This window comes from Echinops telfairi, unplaced genomic scaffold (assembly GCF_000313985.2).
Source record: "Echinops telfairi isolate 266 unplaced genomic scaffold, ASM31398v2 ScPeMD7_7415;HRSCAF=8453, whole genome shotgun sequence".
Classification (NCBI taxonomy): Eukaryota; Metazoa; Chordata; class Mammalia; order Afrosoricida; family Tenrecidae; genus Echinops; species Echinops telfairi.
In genome coordinates, this window is record NW_022111315.1 from 2,167,071 (window position 1) to 2,173,692 (window position 6,622).

The window sequence follows — 6,622 nt, forward strand, 5'->3', positions numbered from 1 at the left end:
CATGAAAGGACAACACTTTGATGATAGAAAAGATGAAGAAAAAAACAAGGGAGGTGCTGTCAACCATCCAAAAAAATGAGTTTGAAAAATGTTTCCATGAATGGAATCGCAGATTTTACAAATGTATTAAGTGTAATAGAAATTACTTTAGAGGTGATTAGGGTGTTTTGGAAAAAAATATAAAATAGATAGCTTTGAAAAAAAATCTGGTTTGGTGGGGGTACCTCCTCATATTTCTGAACTCTTTTTAATCATTAGCACCCCTACACTTTTACATGAATGTTTCCCTCATAATCTAAGACCTTTCATATATCTTATCCATTTCTGAATCACCATCACCTGGTATAAACCAAACCCAAATGCACAACCATTTGATTGATTCTGACCTAGAGAAATCCTATAGAGGGTTTTGGAGACTATGGATCTTTACTGAAGTAAATACCTTCATCTTTTTTCCCTCAGAGCTTGGTGAGTTGAGCCACCAATCTTGTGGTTAATAATCCAATACTTACCTGACAGTGACACCAAGCACTTGATCTTTGATGAATGAATAGAGGCATGTTCAATCTATAAGGTCTACTCTTCCTTTAAAACTTAACCCTTCACGTTAAAATATTTCAATATTTGTTTTACCTTAGCATATCCTACTTTTTTCTAAAGGAATTTTACTAAAATTTTGGGGAAGAAATTATCTTTTTATTGTTAATTAAGTGGTGGTGGTTACATTTCAGACCATCAACTCTGCATTCAATGATTCAAACCACTCATCAACCCACCCCATCTTCTATCCCACCCCCTCCCATTATTTCTCTTCTCCCTCTTTTGTATCTCTATCCTCCTTTTCACCCAACTCAATACCTGTCAATCTTCTAGTCCCGTGCCTCATCTTCCCACACTTGTCCTCCCTTTGTTGAAAATCTCCGAAGTCTGCTATGTACGTTTTGGTCTTTATTTAAAGTAGTCATCTCATATGATATTTGTCCTTTTGTGATTGACTAGCTTCACTCAGCAAAATGATCTACAGTTCTACCCATGTCATGAGGTGGTTTATAGTTTCATCATTGTTTAGAGATGCATAATATTCCATTGGGTTGATGTACCAGTTGATCCATTCTTCTACTGATTGTTATCAACTTCATGTTATTGTAAATAGTGCTGGAATGAACATGGAAGTGAGTATGCCTGTTATGGCTTTTACTTCTTTTGGACATATACCCAGCTTACTGGCTTGTATGGAATTGTTATTGTGAGTTGTTTGAAGTGGTGTCACAATGGTTGTATATATGTATAGTCCAGTGGTAGTGTGTGAGAGTTCCAATCTCTCGACACCCTCTCCAACATTTGTTGTTTTCTAATTTTTTCAAACTGGACTGTCATTGTCATTATAAGGTTATATTTCATCTTGTTTTGATTTGCATCTTCCAGGTAGTTAATGATCATGAGCATTGTTTCATATATTTATTGGCTATATGGATTTTGTGTGTGTGTTAACTGTGCCTTGCCCACTTTTAATTGGACTATTCTTTTTTTCTTATTGAGGAATTGCAGTTTTCTATAGAAAATTTGCTGTCAATTTGTCATACTGTGTGGCTTATGTGTTTCTGTGATGTTGGAAACTACATCAGTGGTATTTCAAATGCCAGAAGAGTCACCTAGAGTGAAGAGGTTGCAGCAGAGCTTGCAGGATAAGAGCAGACTATGAAGAAGGAAGAAGGTGTCCACTTTTGAGCCACTGAAAACCAGTGGACAGAATCAAAACATTGTCGGACACCTCATGAAAAGAAGCAGGACTTGTCATAGATAATGTCAGAAGATGAGCCCTTCAGGTCAGAAGGCACTCAAAAGATAACCAAGGAAGAGCTACTGTCTCAAAGTAGAATTCACTATAATGAAGTGGGTGGGGTAAAGTCTGTAGGAGTAAAGCGTTTTGGACATCATTTGCTGGTGGGAATGATTCAAAATGAGAAGAAACAGCTGCAAGCATCAATTAATATTCAAAACTTGGAATGTAAAAATTATAAATCTAGGAAAATTAGATTTGTAAAAAATGAAATGGAATGCATAAAAATAGACATTGTAGCTATTAGTGAGCTGAAGTGGATTAGTATTGGTCATTTTGAATCAGAAAATCATATGGTTCACTATGCTGGAAATGACACAGCCAAGAGGAATGGTGTTGTATTCATCTTCAGAAAAGACATTTCAAGATCTTTCTTGAAGTACAATGCTATTTGTGATAGGATTATATCTATCTGCATTTAAAGAAATCCAATCAATAAAAATATTATTCAAATTTATGCAACAACCAACAAAGTGATGTAGAAGTGGAAGAATTCTAGCAATGTCTTCAGTCTGAAATGTATCCAATGTGCAATCAAGATACATTGAAATCATTGGAGATTGGAATGCAAAAGTTGGAAACAAAGAGGAAGGAACAGTAGTTGGATAATATGGCCTGAAGTTAGAGATCCCATGACAGAATTCAGCAAGTCCAATGACTTGGTCATAGAAAAAAACTTTTTTTTCAATAACACAAAGGCCAAGTATCCACATGGAATTTTCCAGATTGAATATATAGAAATCAAATCAACTATATCAGCGGGAAGAGACCATGGAGCAGCTAAAACCAAATCAGGGGCTGATTGTGGAACAAACCATAAATTGCTCATATTTAAGTTCAGATTAAAGCTTAAGAAAATTAAAACAAGTCCACAAGAAAATTAAAACAAGTCCAATATGACCTTGAGTCTATCCCACTTGAATTTTGAGAACATCTCAAGAACAGATTTGACACATTGAACAGTAATGACAGGAGACCTGATAAGCTGTGGGAGGATATCAAGACCATAATTCACGAAGAAAGCAAAAAGATAGGAAAGAAAGAAAAGATCGAAGTGGATATCAGAAAAAATTGAAAGTTAAAATTAATCACAGAGTAGGCAAATTAAAGAAATTATTATTTATAAATTATAAAGTCGGAGAACTGAGTGAAAAATTTCAAGGGCAGCTCTCGAAGACAAAGCAAAATATCATAATGAAATGTGTAAGACCTAGAGTAAGAAAATCAAAAGGGAAGAACATGCTCAGCATATCTTAAACTGAAAGAACTCAATAAAAATCCAAACCTTCCGTAGTGTTGTGGGTCAGTGAGGGACGTCATGTTTGTGCCTCATGGTGGGGCCGGCCCTATGGTACTCTTTGTGCATTGACTGCTCTGAGCAGGAATATCATCCTCAGGGGTTGGTGGGCCAGGATGTGTTCCATTCTCTCTCCTTCCCTCTTCATTTGCTCCTGTGTACTCTGATCAGACATGCCCCTTTCCCGGAGCTGTAGCTTCAGTGCTGTCCTCTGGAGTGCATTCTTCAGGGTGGGGAGGAGGGTGTTTACATAGTTGGGATTGGGGCCTGCCCTGTAGACCTCTTTATTGCTTCCCTCCTACATGCTGGTATGTTGTATTCATGTCTTGGTGCACTGGTTGAAACCTGGTCCCTCTCTCCCTCTCCTGTGGAGATATAAACAATACCTTCCCCTTGGGTGGGTTAGTACCCTGTTCCCCTGCCACCCATGTTTTTTTTTCTTTTCCCCACCTATCTAGTTGGCTGCCATATGTATTCGTGGATTGTGTTTGGCCCCTGCCATAGTACCTGGACCTCACCCTAGGGATGTATGTATATAGTAACTTTGCCCCCATACCCCTTTGGCATTTTTAAAGTTTACCTTAGTGAACTCATGTTTTACCTGTTTTTATTGTGCTTGGCTTACTTCGCTTAGCATAATTTCCTCCAGTTCTTCCGATGCGGCAATGTGCTTCATGCATTCATCACTGCTTTTTAGGGATGTATAGTACTTCCTTATATGTATGTACCACAGTTTTTTAATCCATTCGTCTGTTGATAGAAATTTGGCTTGTTTCCAACTCCTTATGATTGTGAACTGTGTCGCAATGAACATTGGAGCACAGATATCTGGCCGTGGTTTGTTTCTTACCTCTTCTGGGTATATGCCCAATAGGGGGATTTCTGGGTTGTATGGCAGCTCACTTTCCGTCTGTTTTAGATATTGCCAAATCGATTTCCATAATGGCTGTACATACCTACAGGTCCATCAGCAGTGGATGAGAGTTCCTATCTTGCTATAGCCCCTCCAACACTTGTTACTCTCTGATTTTTTTTTAATTGAGCTATCTTTGAGGGTGTTAGGTGTTATCTCATAGTTGTTTTAATTTGCATTTCTCCTATGGCTAGGGATCTGGAACATTTTGTCATATGTTTATTCGCCATCCATTTGGATTTCTGCCCTTTTGAAACTTCTGTTCAGGTCCTTTGCCCACCTCCTTAGTGGGTGAGATAGTTAAGGTTTATTGTGCCAACCCGGCTGATAAACAAATGTGGTATTAATTGAAGGGTGGAGAGATAAGTGGCTCAGTGAGCCTCGCCTTTCTAGTTCTTGAGTCTCTTCTCTATGATGCTTGAACCAGTGCATGGCTGCCTTAGCCAGTTCCCTGCTTCAGCTTGCAAGGCTCACTTCCTGAGAGACATCCCTGACGAGAAGCCACATGGACCTACCCTGATGCAGCCCTGAGTGCTGGAGCAGCTGTGTGGTGACCCCTGCCAGCACTGAGATGCTTGCAGACTCACTGATTCCGCTTTCCTCCAGCAGTCGGCGTCATTGCATGTGTTTTGTGAGATGGAGGAGGACATTGTAGATGGGTGTTGAACATATGGGCTAATGTTGGATTTATGGGTTGGACAGCACTGGGTTGGAACGCTTTCTTAATATACACTTACCCTTTATACAAAACTTTCTCTTATATACATATGAGTTTCTATGGATTTGTTTCTCTAGTCTACCCAGACTAACACAGTGGGCAATGAGGTTTTTTTTTCTTATTGTAAGCTAGCAAAGTATTGTAGATTTTAGTAATAAGGCCTTTGTCTGATGTGCCATTGCTAAAGATGCTTTCCCAGTCCGTGGGCTCTATTATTACTCTCTTGGTGAATTATTTTGATATACACAGGTGTTTTATCTTCAGTATATCCCACTTATCAATATGTGCCTCCTCTGTTTTTATGTCCTTCCCTATTTCTGACAGCCTATGTATTCCCTGAGCCAAAATTCTCAGGTGTGTCCCAATTCCCTCATGGATGGCCCTAATAGTTTGGGGTTTTACCTCAAAGTCTGTGATCTACCTTGAGTTTATTCTTGTGCTTGGAGTAAGGTAAGGGCCTTCCTTCATTTTTCTGCTGGTAGATATCCATTTTTTCCAGCACCACTTATTGAAGAAGGCATCTGCTTCCCATTTGATATTTTGGGGGCCCTTATCAAAGATTAGTTACCTGTATGCTGAGATTTTTATTTCTGTGTTTTCAGTTTTTCCCCCATTAGTCTGAGTATCTGTCCGTATACCAATACTACACTCTTTTGACAACTGTGGCTGTATAATAGATGCTAAAGTGAGGTAAAGTGCTAAAGTCAGCAAGCCCTTCCACTGTGTCCTTCTTCTGAGGAGTTCTCTGCTAATTCTGGTCTTCCTCCCTCTCCATATGAACTTGGTAATCGGTTTTTCCAATTCTTTGAAGAAAGATGATGGTATTTGTATCGGGTTAGCATTAAATTTATATCGTACCTTGGGCAGAACTAACATCTTTCCTATACTGAGTCTTCTGAACCATGAACATGGGATAATTTTCCATTTGTTGAGGTCGCTCTTGGTTTCTTATAATAATAGTTTTCCTCGTGGAAATATTTTGGGTTTTTTTATTCAGGTATATCCCTAGATATTTAAACTTGTACTTGCCTATCGTGAAAGGTATTACAGTTTTATCCCCTCTTCTGTGGTCTTGTCTGATGTGTATAGCTGTCTGATAGACTTCTGTTTGTTGATCTTGTATCCTGACACTCTTCCATATTCCTCTATCACTTTCAACCACTCCACTTGTGGAGTTTTGGGGATTTTCAATATATAAAATCATATCACCTGTGAATAATGATAGTTTCACCTCTTCTTTCCCCAAATGAATACCTTTGGTGTCTTTTCTTTGCCTTATGTTGTTAGCTAGTACCTCCAGTACAATGTTACATACTAGTGGGGACAAGGGGCATCCTTGTCTGGTCCCCTTTTTCATTGGAATTGCTTTCATCTTTCTCCACTGACTACCACATTGCCTATTGATCTTTCATATATAGCTTGTATTTCATTGGGGAATTTTCCTTCCATTCCGATCTTGTTGATTGTCTTGAAGAGGAATGGGTGTTGGATATCGTCGAAAACTTTCCCCACATCTATCGATTTTATCATATGATTCTTAAAAATGTTTATGTACATGTGGCAAATAATACTAATGGTGTTTCATGTGTTGACTATCACTGCATCCCTGGTATGAATCCCACTTAGGCATGGTGAATTATTTGTTTTTTTTGTTTTTTGTTTTTTTCCATATCTATATCTATATTTTTAATCATTTTATTGGGGCTCATACAACTCATCACAATCCATACATACATCAATGTGTAAAGCACACTTATACATCTGTTGCCCTCATCATTCCCAAAATTCGCTTTCCGCTTGGCTTCCTGGAATTAGCTCCTCAATTTCCTTTTTACCCTCCCCCTCCCTCCCCCC